The 12,898-nt window shown below is 45.5% G+C and overlaps 1 long non-coding RNA gene across 1 annotated transcript; it reads left to right on the plus strand.

The window, feature by feature from the left end:
• Positions 1 to 6,038: 6,038 nt before the first annotated feature.
• LOC120700981 lies at positions 6,039 to 7,243 on the plus strand. The gene is made up of 2 exons (XR_005685970.1): positions 6,039 to 6,524; positions 7,027 to 7,243. It is a non-coding gene; the product is annotated as an uncharacterized LOC120700981 (long non-coding RNA).
• Positions 7,244 to 12,898: the final 5,655 nt, after the last annotated feature.

Genomic DNA, 12,898 nt, shown 5'->3' on the forward strand with positions numbered 1-12,898 from the left:
GGCGATACTTTGACCAGGGGACACTATTGATCGCGTATTACCAAGATAGTGGAGCTGCTGGCGCCGCCCACGCCTCGCCTGCCAGTCTGCCATAACAGATGGATACGACGGCTCGACTTCACCCATTATGACGCCTACATAATAGCCTCCACAGGCCACGCCGCAAGCTACGCTCCCCCAACGGACACCTTGCTGACGGGACAAGAGAAGACCACCTTTCGTCGTAGCGCTAGCAGGGCGTGGGAGCGTATCGGAGGAAAGATTCGTAACCACTGTAGCCATTTAAATACTCTGCGTAGTATGCTGCACAGTCACGTTGGGCCCACTTGTCGGGGCCCCAATGTCTTATGTATCCGCCCCCTTGGTCTATAAAAGGGGGCGCCCACTAGAAGGAAAACTCAGGCTGGGTGAGAGCCAGGGCCCGGCAGAGGATAGATTCATACACAACAGAGATCAAAACTTCTCCTAGTGGATGTAGGGTATTACGCTCCGACGGCCCGAACCACTCTCGATCGTGTGTTCTTGTGTGCTTATCTCAGAGCTAGATCAGCCCAATCGCCTAGTACCTTCCCGAGCACTCCCTCTCTGGGAATAGGTGGGTGCGTTCCGCCACCCGGCTGTGGGTACCCTAGAAATCCCGCGACAGCACTAATTCCCGAAATGTGACATCCATACTTACAAACAAGCGCCGCTCACTAGAACTCCAGCACTTGTATCCTTTCTGTCTCGTAGAATATCCCACAAAAATACATTTTATTGCCCGTGGATCCAACTTCCCCACTTGTGGTCTATGATCTCTAACAAAGCATGTGCATCCAAATACTTTTGGTGGAACCACAAACTTGTTTTCACCCCAAAGTATTTCACATGGAGTCTTCATTGAGAGTATTTTCGATGGAGTACAGTTAATAAGATATGTGGCTGTTAAGACAGCTTCACTCCACAAGAACTTTGGCACATTCATAGTGAACATCAGTGAGCGAGCAACTTCCAAAATGTGACGATTCTTCCTTTCTGCAACTCCATTTTGCGGAGGTGTATCTGGACATGAAGCCTGGTGCAATATCCCATTTTTTGATAGAAAATCAATGAACTCCTTATTCACGTACTCCGTCCCATTATCTGTTCTTATCATTTTGACTTGAGTATTGAACTGATTCTTGACAAGTGCACAAAAATCTCGAAAACATTTAAACACCTCAGATTTGTGCTTCATAAGATATACCCAAGTCATGCGAGTGAAGCAATCAATAAATGTAACAAAATACTTCATCCCATTAATAGAGACCACATGACATGTCCAAACATCCGAATGAACTAGCACAAAAGGGAACAAACTTCTGATTCCCTTACTCACATAAGATGTCCTTGTGTGTTTAGCAAACTCACAGGCATCACAAAATAATCTGCTCTTATCCACCCCACACATTATATTGGGAAACGCTTTACATATCTTATCAAAGGAAAGATGTCCCATTCTACAATGTAAAAGCATTACTGATGCTTCCTTTTCTCCCATGGTAGCTGCCAACACCGAGCATAATGCCTCATTAGTCCCTTTTCGATCCATATACCACAATCCACTATGCCTGGTGGCTGTCCCAAGATACTTCCCTGTCCGCCTCTCCTGAATTAAACAACCTTCCTGGTCAAGTATGACTCGACAATCCAATTGATCAACTAAAGCACTTAGTGAAATAAGATTAACCGGAAAAGCCGGCACATGCAAGACAGATGATAATTTAATAGTTGGAGTGCACTGTATAATACCAACACCTTTAATAGGTTGAGGTGTACCATCAGCAGTTTGTATAGTCTCTCTACGTGTGGGGGGATACTGAGTATATGATGCAAATTCACTTGTTGCACCTGTGACATGCCTTGATGCTCCAGAATCTAGAATCCAATTTAATTGTGATATTTGTGATGAAACAAATGTATTAGCATAATTACCTTCATCCATGTATGCGAAGTTGACGAAATCACCATAATGAATCTCTGAATCTTCCTCATTAGATTTTCCTTCACTTCCACTCACCTTGTTTGATTTTTCAACCTCGCCAGTCCTGGAAATCTCTTCTTCTGTACCTACTGCATTAGCCCTGTAGCCACTTCTGCCACCACGACCTCTGCCACCTCCACCTCTAGGAACACCTCTTGTTCCTCCTCTTCCTCTCCCACGATTGAACTTGAAGGGTTTAGGACAATCCCGGGCAATGTGCCCAACATCACCACAGTTGTAACACTCTCTAGTATCTCTAGTTCTCATAGCTGCAAAAGCCGGACGAGATGGAGTTGAAGCATCTTCTCTCATCACTTTGAGTCTTGACTCTTCTTGAGAAATAGCAGCTATGGCCTCCTGCAAGGTAGGCAAATTGGATTGATGAAACATGGTAGCACGTCTTCCCTCAAACTCTGGATTTAGACCCCTTAGAAACTGAACTACTCTCCTTTTTCTATCCACTTCTTTACCCAGACAACACATTCTAAGTGTGGCAGCTCAATTGGATCATAGTGATCGAAATCAGCCCACAAGCACTTTAACTCCTGAACATAATCAGCCACAGATCGCTCCCCCTGCTTGATATTATGGAGGCGATCTTCAGTCTCCACCATCAACATGACATTTCCAGCTCCTGAATACATCTGTTCTATGGCTTTCCACATTTCTGCCGCATTGATAATTGTATCAACAGTGTTAGCAATGGCTGGATTCATAGAGCTCAACATCCATGCCGCCACCAAAGAATTTGCAGCATCCCAATTCTTCCACTCGGCACTCAATTTATCCTTAGGCTCGATAGCCTCTCCATTGACAAAGCCTTCAAGCTTCTTTGCCTTTAACAGACGCAGTGCCCTCCTAGACCATGACAAGTAATTTTTTACCCCTTCCAATTTTACCTCATTCGGCATCAATTCTATTTTCTGGGCTTGTTCTGCACAAATGACAGTTTCCTTACTCGAAGATGGAGCCTCATTCTTCTTTGCTGTAAGCAGTTCCACCAGCTTCCCAAGAACTTGCTCAATGCCTTGTTGTTCACTCATTTTGACTTACAATGGCAGTGGGCAAAGTCCAGCTGCACCTCTGAATTGTTCAACGGAGAGAGCACAAACAGAAAGAAGGCCTCCCAAATCTGCCTCTCTGCATCTGCTCTACCAGCTACCACCACTGCTGCACTGCACTACTCCTCCTACAGAGCTGTGTCTTCTCTGCAAGCCGCCAATGAGGCAACCTTTCTCCAGCCGTAGAAGCAACAAGCAAGCCACTGCTCTCCTCTCTCTGCCTTTCTTCTTCTGAATCACAAGCCTCTGCTTCTACAGATCCTCCTCAAGCAATGCTAGCTCTTGCTCGCTCGTCGTCCTCCTGCTCTTCTTCGCCGTCCAGCTCAAATGCCACGGCATGCTCCTCCCGCTCACCAACACACTCTCCTCAGCGTCCTCGCTTCCCGCCACCAACGGCACTGCCGTGTCGATCCACCAACGACCGCGAGTCCAAACTAGACTGGAGCTCGCGCGGGCGCAGTGCGCTGCGCTGCACGCCTGCCTCGCGGCCTCGCCCGACCTGCCGCTCGCCTGTCCAATCTCTGGGGCGCTGCCTTCACCGCCGGCCGCCGCCTCCTACTGCTGCGCCGCCGGTCCTCCTGCTGCAGATCCGTGCGCCGCGTCCTCCCAGCGGCCTCCTCCTCGCCGGCCCACGGCCCGCCTTCACCTCCCGTGGCCTGCGCCGATGAAGACCGCCGCTGCCGCCACTACCGCGCCCAGATCCACCGTCTTCCGAGCTGCACCGAGCGCACCTCGGCCAGATCTGCCGCCTGCCAAGCGCCTCCTGCCGAGCACCCCTCCGTCCGCCTCAGGTGTGTCGACTCGTCGCCGCCACCATCGCCTCCTGGACCACTGGCTCTGATACCATGTGGAGGTTTGGAAAAAATCTAGTATCTTCTCAATTGCTTACTAGTGCTACATATACACATTACATACATGGGCTGGGCTCTAGGCCCAATAAACTCAACACTACCCAACATTTTTGATAACCGAGTAAAATTTCAGGTGGGTAATAAGTAATAACCCCCCACCGTATAGGTTCCCAAAAAATATTTTGGTAATATTGTTGTTCACATCACTAAGGAACTACCGCAGTTTGCTGTGCACTGAAGCCGAGTATTTCCACACCTAGGATAGCTCGCAAAAAAAAAGAAAATTTGGAAAAAAAATCTAAATAATTTGTCTTGCTTCTGGACGCCTCCATGTAGCTCTCCATATAGACTTCTCTAATAGAAGCAACTCCACGCCTGAAACTCTTTGCTTGCTAAACTTTTGCTTTCATTTTTTTGAACCAAAAATAGTTTGTTTGGTTCCCACAGTTTATTTGCCGAAAACTTTGTTCCTGAATGTTTTGCAATCACGTCCCATACATTCAGGCAGATACAATTTATCGGGATTCAAATGGCATATATAATCATGGGTCAGGATTCTAATGCCAACTGGCCTCTAGGCTAGCAAGTAGAAGTAGCAACCACGCCATGTATATATAGTATGATCTCTCGATGACCGGTGATTAACTGCTAGACTTGAAGTCCTAGATGGTCTGTGTTGGTATAGAGCATGACTGCAGTAAGTTTCTTCAACTGCCCACCGGTACAGTAATAAATTGAAGTTGCTGTCTATCTAGTATAAATAAACCTGTCAACTGGAAAGCCAGATGATGACCAGGAGGGTGAGCAGATGGGAAGGTTGAAATGACGGCAGTTGCATAGCAAGAAGACCAGTTGCCTGAGAATGGGATGCATGGGGAATGGTAGCTGCGCCTTTAGATCCAGCAAAGCTGAATTCACAGAATCTTCTTGTGCCAGTTATAGGAGCTTTTGCTAAGCATAGGACTTGTTTATGGACGGAGGGGCCTCGGGTGCAAGACTGCAAGGTGCACTCCCACCCGCAGTTGCAACGGGAGCTGTCAGCGCACGCTGCTACTGCGGTGCCACCCGTGGGCTTGCACATAGGCCGCATGCGCCATGGCAGCTGGTCTCGTCCTACTGCCGAACGATGTCACCAACAACCCGCTTGCACGCACCACGTAATTAATAGGAATGATGGCTTGATTATCTGCCTTCAGTCAAAAAGAAAAGGTTGGCAAATTATCACCGTGCGTGCCTTCCTTTTCTGATTCATGCTGGGTTTTCTACAAATCACGAGTTCGTTGTTGGAGATATCGTTGGTGTTATGTCATTCGTTCATCTAACCCTCGTCTACCCACGACCCAGCATTTTCTATTTAACTTGCGTAGTGATAATATTTCACTGACACCTCCTGGCAGCACCTCATTGAAAATATATATCGTACAAGAGACTTGCGAAGTCGATTTCCACTCTACAGCCAGCTAGCGCATGGAAGTTTATTGTTTCCCACTAAAATTTTGCTCCAATCTCACAATCGGATTTTCTTCTGATGTTCATGGTTTTCTTCTGGATTCTGAGGCATGGAAACCCAAGCATCAGATCAACTGATGATCTGATCCACTCTGAACTAGGCGCGGTGGCCACGATGGAGGATTTTCCGCGGCTTGATCACCAATTTGCTCGACCAGACGACCACTGGGCGCCGGTGATTAGTGACACGGCCGGTGAGACATTCTGCTCAGACTGCTCTTCCTATGGGTGCATGGAAACGACGCAGCAGGGAGCCAGGGAGGATTTCCGACGGCGTCCACTTTACCTCACGCTTCCAAAGAGCACAACCGTTGATGCTCTGCTTCTCTGGTGCACTAATAACCGTGCGGATGCAATTACGTAGAATCCTAATGCCCCCCTTCTTTTCCCCTTTACCGTCGTCCCGACAGGCCTGTATAACAGTGTTTTTGTTTTTTTATAACCGAGTAAAATTTTAGGTGGGTAATAAAGTAAGTAGACATTTTACAATGATTGGAAATACTTCTTAATACTTTCCAATGCCTCCCAAATACAAAATAGTTTTTTCGTGGATTTTATTGTTCCAAGGGCACTATGGTCATTGCGCATCCTAAATAGGCACTACCGGCTATCACGGAAGCGAGCAGGAGCACCGTCGCCCTCTTCCTCGCACGCCGCCGCCGCCGTGCCCTCGCCCTCGCCTGGCTCCCGCCGGCCGCTTGCAGGACATCGCGTCCCTTCGCGCTCCGGACGGCATCCTCCACCACGCCGCCTCCACGTCGCCCTTGCCCTCTCCCCGGCGCCGCCTCCGCCGCACCGCGCCCTCGCCTGCGTCGGTGCCCTGGCCCTCGCCCGCCGAACCCTTGCCCTCCTCCGTGCCGGTTACCCCCGCCTGTCCGCCGCCGCCTCTGTCTCGCCGCCGGCCGCCTGCCTCGTCGCCCTAGGGGCTCGTCACCCCCCTCCCCGTGCAGGCCGGCTCACCTGCCGCGCAGCGCACAGGCTGTAGGGGTGCCGCCGCGCTACGCAGGCTGCAGGCGCAGGCCGCCCTGGGGGCAGGGGTGCACGCCCAATATGCAACGAGCAAGAGCCAAGAAGCAGCCAGCCAGCCTGCAGTGAACCAAGGTGAGCATGAGATTGAAAAATTTATTCATATTCCTTGAAACTATGTCATTGCAATTTATGATTACTTATGGATTTGTGAAAGATTTAGCAGCAATTTAGACATGTAGTTAATATTTTTTTCTGATGATACATGAATACTTGTAGATTATTGTGCACTAGTGAGAAGAAGTACCTAATAGGGACTAGAGAAATACACAGTTATATACTCCGATTCGAATACTAGAGACGAGATTGTGAAGCCTGGTATTTTAATTAGTTTGGCTTGATCGTTGCGGCTGTCCAACTTGGATAACTTGTTCTGTTTGGTTTCTTAGAGTTGTAGTAGGCAGAGACATTTTTATGAAAAGAAAACAAGAGGATTAATTAACGTTATTAGATTCATGGCGAAAAGTTACACTCATCTCTGAAAATTTTTTGCAAATAAACTTCATTTAGCACTCCATGCATGCAAGATTCTTTGGGCCATTATCACCATACGTGCCTTCTTTTTTGTGGTGATCAGAGTGCTGGTTCATAGAGTCCAAGACAACATTCCTTGGATTGTTGAAGTGCTGGTTTTCTACAAATGGATCACGAGTATGTTAGTTGTTGGAGATATCGTTGGTGTTATTATACTATTGTTGGAGCATAATATAGTATCATTTCATTACAGCAATTTCAAATCACGGAACAATGGCAGTATCATCATTCGTCTAGCCCAGCATTTTTTATGAGTAAAATAGAAGGGCAGTTCTCGAGTTTTTTAGATTACACAGTACAACTTAGACACTCACCCCTATGAATACACGTACGCTAACTCTACCCCTATGACCATCTTCGAAGACTGAGCTGGCGAAATCTCGAGATTGACGAAGTTACCACAGGTATCTCGTTGTTGACAGAAACGTCGCTTACCACTGAATGCACAACGCCGATAAATCTAGAATATTCACTCTCATAGGAAGTCTAACCCAGGATCTGAGTTGCTACTGAAGCTTCTATAACTACTAGGTTACAAGCCCTTTCGCAGAGCGGTCCTCGAACATGTCTCGAGGTATCATATAGGTATAGTAGGGCCATTCGGGCCACCCGGCCCAGCATGGCCCGGGCCCGATTAAGCTCGATCTGATTGGCCTGATTACTTATTCACACTGGGCCGGGACGACCCATGTGCCGAGGCCTTGGCCCAGGCACGGCCCGAAGGCCTGTTATCTGTGCTGGGCCAGTCCAATATTCCGTACGGGCTCTGCGTGCCGGGCCGGCCCGTGAGTCCATATAGCTATCAACCCCTTCTTTAATCCAGAATTATCTCAAAATTTCAAATCTGACACAAAAAAATTATTAAAAAAATCTTGACATATTCTTAAATTTAAACACTTTAATTCACATATACACCTTAAAACATACATATACACAAAGACAGACGCATAGACGGGAGGGCGCTTGGACTCTAGGGCCTCAATAGGTCTTTTCTGCTCGGGCTGGCCCACGTGTCGAGGCGGGCTGAGCCTTAATCATGTCGGGCCGGGCTGGCCCAAATGCCGAGGTGCCGGCCCAAGCACGGCACGACACCCATGTCGGGCCAGCTTGAGCCCGAATAATATGGTGCCGGGCTGGGCTCATGCTGGGCCAAACAAGCGGGCTGTGGGCTGGCCCACGGGCCTCGGGATGGATGGTCAAATACATATAGGTCCTAAACTCTCAAAATGTTTTTTAGATCCCTAAACTTGCGTGACTGATTTTATCAGCTGCTACCGGTGGTGACCGATCATACTCCTAGTGCTCTTTTCACAATCTAATTTAGTATTTAAATATTTTTAGCTTAAAATTGTATAAAATAAGAGTCCAATTCTTAGATTATTTAGACTAAAATTTTAGGCTTTTTACCACCCCTGCTGCTACACTTGAAGCCCGCAGTGCCTCGCTCATAATTATTAGCTCGTATCCGTAGACACATGGAGTAGTTTGTTTCTTCATCTAATTAACCACCAGTACCGTAAGAAATTGAAGTTGCCGGTAGTGTGTGTGTGTGTGTGTATATATATATATATATATATATATATATATATATATATATATATATATATATATATATATATATATATATATATATATATATATATATATATATATATGACCAGTGTACACGAACTCGTCAGCTGGAACGCAATGGCAGCAGTAGCTAGCATGGCCGAGACGTTTTGCCTGGCCTGGGAACGGGATGCACGGGGAATACGCTACTAGAATTAGGGGTGGTAAAGGGTCCAACATTTTGAACTAGAAAATCTAAGGATCGGGCCCTAAAAGGGCCGGGCTCTAAACATATGTATTTTTGAACTAAAAATTTTAAGGGTTTTATTGGGCTGTGAAGAGGCCATTAGGGCCATGGCCCATTACCACCCCTAACTAGAATTCTAAGAATAGCCAACTGTTATTAAACCGTCGGGTATTACTGTATACCATCACCAAATACAATAGCTGAGTGTAAACCGTCGGCAACCTCCCGTCGGGCACTCTTGGTTAGGGATTCCACTTTTGCCTGCCTGACGGTTGGTCATACTATTGCCGATAGTAAGTTACCAACGGTTGGCTGTTTTGAGGCGAACTACGGCAGACCTATTGGACTAGCCTGAACATATATTTCCAAGCAAAGGTTACTGAAGACAGTTTACCGCTTACAGGAGCAGTGGATGAGTAGACAGGGGAATGGAGGAAGCAGAGGGAACAATGACAAAGCCGAAACGAAAAGGATTACCAACGGTTGACTGTCGTTTCTTCATGGTCAACGTGCTTTTTCCACGATGGATGAGTTTGGCATGCTTCGCCGATAGAGTTCTGGTCGGGGACATGTTCATTGAGAGTTTGTTTCACCCATCGGCGACATGTTCATTGAAAACACCTGTCTAAGATATAACCATGGCCTTCATCATCGCAATTGCCACAATTCTCATTACCTTCGTGGTCAAAGTATCCCTCACTGTCAGTGTTATGTATATAATCATCCTCGTCTTAATGTCTGTAGACTGTAGTCCCTTCCACCAGTGTTGTCCTACTGAAATTGCAGTATGCTTTTTGTTACTGATTTGGTACTGACAATCAAAATTAGCATGGAGTCATTTGATTCAGTCATATTGTTGGTTCAGAAAATGTCTTCCAAACCATGGAAATAGTAGCAGTATACCAATATTTTTTTTAAGAAAATACCTCAGCAGTACTTATGCTATAGTATTGACCAAAACAATCAGACTGGTACTAGCTATTAGAACGTAACTGATGACAAAGAAGTACTCCCTCCGTTCCAAATTTTAGGTCGTTTGACTTTTAAACTTTTTCGACCCCAAATTTGACCACTTGTCTTATTCAAAAATTTATACAAAACATCACTTCTTTTGTTGTGCCATGCTTTATGAATATATACAAGTTCTTCAAGAATGACTTAAATTTGACTATATTTGCACAATTTTTTTGAATAATATGAACGGCCAAACTTGGTATCAAAAAAATCAAACGACCTGCAATTTGGAATGGAGGGAGTAATATTCTAATTTATATATTTGTGTATGCAATGAGGAAATAGAAGCATGAACTTTTTTCCAAAGGCAGAAAAGGCCAAGTAAAATTTGTATCCACAACAAGTAATAGCTGAGAATAATAGCCACCCAAATGTGAATTTAAATCTAATTCAAATTTGTATATTTTTCCAATCCTTGCAAAAACCTCAAATTAAACTCCAACTTCACAATCAACTCAAAGGCTCGAGCTTTCTTCTGGCCCGAGCCCAACTTCCGGCCCATCCTCCTCCTCTTCTCTCCTTCGTTTCCAGCAAGGGGCGAGCCCGCCCCCATTTTCTCCACCCGGGCCTTTTGGATTGCATATGGCCCATCTATCCTGGCCCGTCTTCAGCCTTTCGGCCCACGCTCGGCCCGCCTACACCGCAAAACCCCTCGTCTTCCTCGCAGTAAACCGCGCCGCCGCCGTTCTACCGCCCCGCCGGTGCGGAGCTGCACCTCAGTCCGAGCGCGCATCCTATTCGCTCCACGTGCCCCGCCAAGACCCGAGCCACACGAGCGCATGCAACGCGCGCCTAATGGCGCTGCTTCCCGGTTCCCGCCATGAGATCAACTGCTCAAGCTCCGCCCACCACCCATGCGCAGCCGGTAAGCATAACCCGACCCCCTCTTTTCCTCCCCACCCCTTCTTCTTTCCTTTCGCGAGATATACCAAGCTCGCAATGGAGCTCCTCCATCCATCGCCCCAGCTTCCCGTTCCCGATCGCGGAGCTGTCGGCCACTCGGCCTTACCCTGTCCCTGACCCAATCACCCAACAGAGCCTTCGAGAGGTTCCCTCAGCTGAGAGAGATTGCTGAACACTGAACAGTGATGTTAGGCTTCTCTCCATTCCAAAGCAGCTGCGGGGACCTTAACTGCAAAACAGCTGTAGGCATTTACTCTTTCTTCAAAAAGTTTCCAGCATTTTCAACGAAGGTCCTTTTATTAGGAAGGAGGGAGCTGCTAGAAGAGCTACCAGGATAAAAGTTTGGAACCACTCTAGGATTTTGGTCTCAAAAGTGGAAAAAAAGGGTCCTAAGAAGTTTGCTTGATTCATACAATCCTTACACTGCACTGTGTGCATATATAGGGTGCTCAAAAGTCAGTAAATGGTCTATTGGTCAAAGAATTGGCCTGGGGCCAGCCTTTGTCCAGGTTATTATATCCCCTAAAATACCTTCTGAATTGGTAGATGGATAAACAAAACGCTTATTATAGTTAGCGTGTACACATCCTCAGGTACATGCATAGGCATCTACCTCGACAGTACAATTGTTAAACTATTTAGCACCAAATGGTGCATCAAACTACTCCAACTAGGAGTAGGAGTAGGATAATAAGCTGATGGTTGTCCTTGCTCTTTGTAGATTATGACATCGCCAGTCCCCAAGAGGTTTAGCAAAAGTGATCATGGTGATCACATCAACGTTGAAAGATATATGAATTTTTTGACCTACGGACTAGCAGGTTTTGTCATAACTCTTGTTTTAAGGGTGCATGCCAATATATTGTCGTAGGTTCCGTGTAAGTGTTAATAAGTTCCTTGTCACAACAAGTGTGACGTGCATCACAATTTTTTTTTGCTGAATATTAATGCAAAAGTAGGCAAAAACTTGAGCTAGATGGGTCCCTCTATAAAGAATATGTTTGGCGTCAACACTAAAGTTTGATAACGAACCAACACTTGCTATGACTGATTAAATTTCACTGCTTATTAGGGTGTGGAAGCATCAGCCACAATCCAAATTGGCCCTAACACATGATGTAAAAATTAATGAAACTGTGCTAATTGAAAACCATGATTTGTATTCCGTTGTATATATCTTGCTTTTTATGACTCATCAGCAATATATGTGTTTCTACATGTGTGTGTGCACGTATTAACAAATGTGTTGATCTTTCATCTTCTCCCTTCACGCGCACATAATTACATCACATTTTTAGTGCATATATACTTACATAAAGTAATAAGCGATGGTGTGTTCCCGGCACAAGCAGACACATATCAATTTGGCAATTGGATTAACAAGTTGTTCAAGTCCAACCAAAACTGTGTGCATTTGGTGGCTACCAATACTAACTTGGTGTTTGGTGGTGGGCACAATATGCAAATAATAGAAGATGTAACAATTCTATTGAAAGGTTAAAACAGCATCCAAGTTCATTAATGCACATCAAGAGTGGCTCTTGTGCAAAACATACAAAGTAACTAAGAGGGGTCCAACGATACTGGTAGATATACAAACAAAGCCTCTTCACATTTATATGTTACCAATGGATTCTCTTGCATTATTGGTTGCATATAAATTGCTAAGTAGTATGTCTTACATTTGGTTGTAGCTAGTACACTTGTTGTTAAGTATGGAACTGCATAAATTTTATGGTATTATGCACGTGGAGAGCACAAGCATGCGGTATTAATTATTGTAGTTGTCGATCAGACCATCCTCCTTGCAACATAAAGCTATGGTTAAATAGTATATATAGAACTGTTTACATTTATGGGATATATCTTCTGATCTTGCAGAAACACGTTAAAAAGGGTACAAAATATGGAGTATTTTCTCTCCTCTTCATGATTAGAGAACAAACATTATCCACATACATATTCATCGTACTAATTTAAGTGTCATAGCCTCCATGATCAGATTAAGCACTGTTATTGTTACAATATATGTGTTATTGTACTCTGCCCTGACTGTGTATGTTATATCCTGCCTTTGATTTCTCGATCTATGATATGAGAGAATCTTTTGTATTGTTTTTCAGTGATGCTAATGCACCTCTATTTACACTAGATAAAGGGATGCATTGAACCATCATGTTCTCTCATGAAGTAACATAGA

Source organism: Panicum virgatum, chromosome 3K (genome assembly GCF_016808335.1).
Source record: "Panicum virgatum strain AP13 chromosome 3K, P.virgatum_v5, whole genome shotgun sequence".
Lineage (NCBI taxonomy): Eukaryota > Viridiplantae > Streptophyta > Magnoliopsida > Poales > Poaceae > Panicum > Panicum virgatum.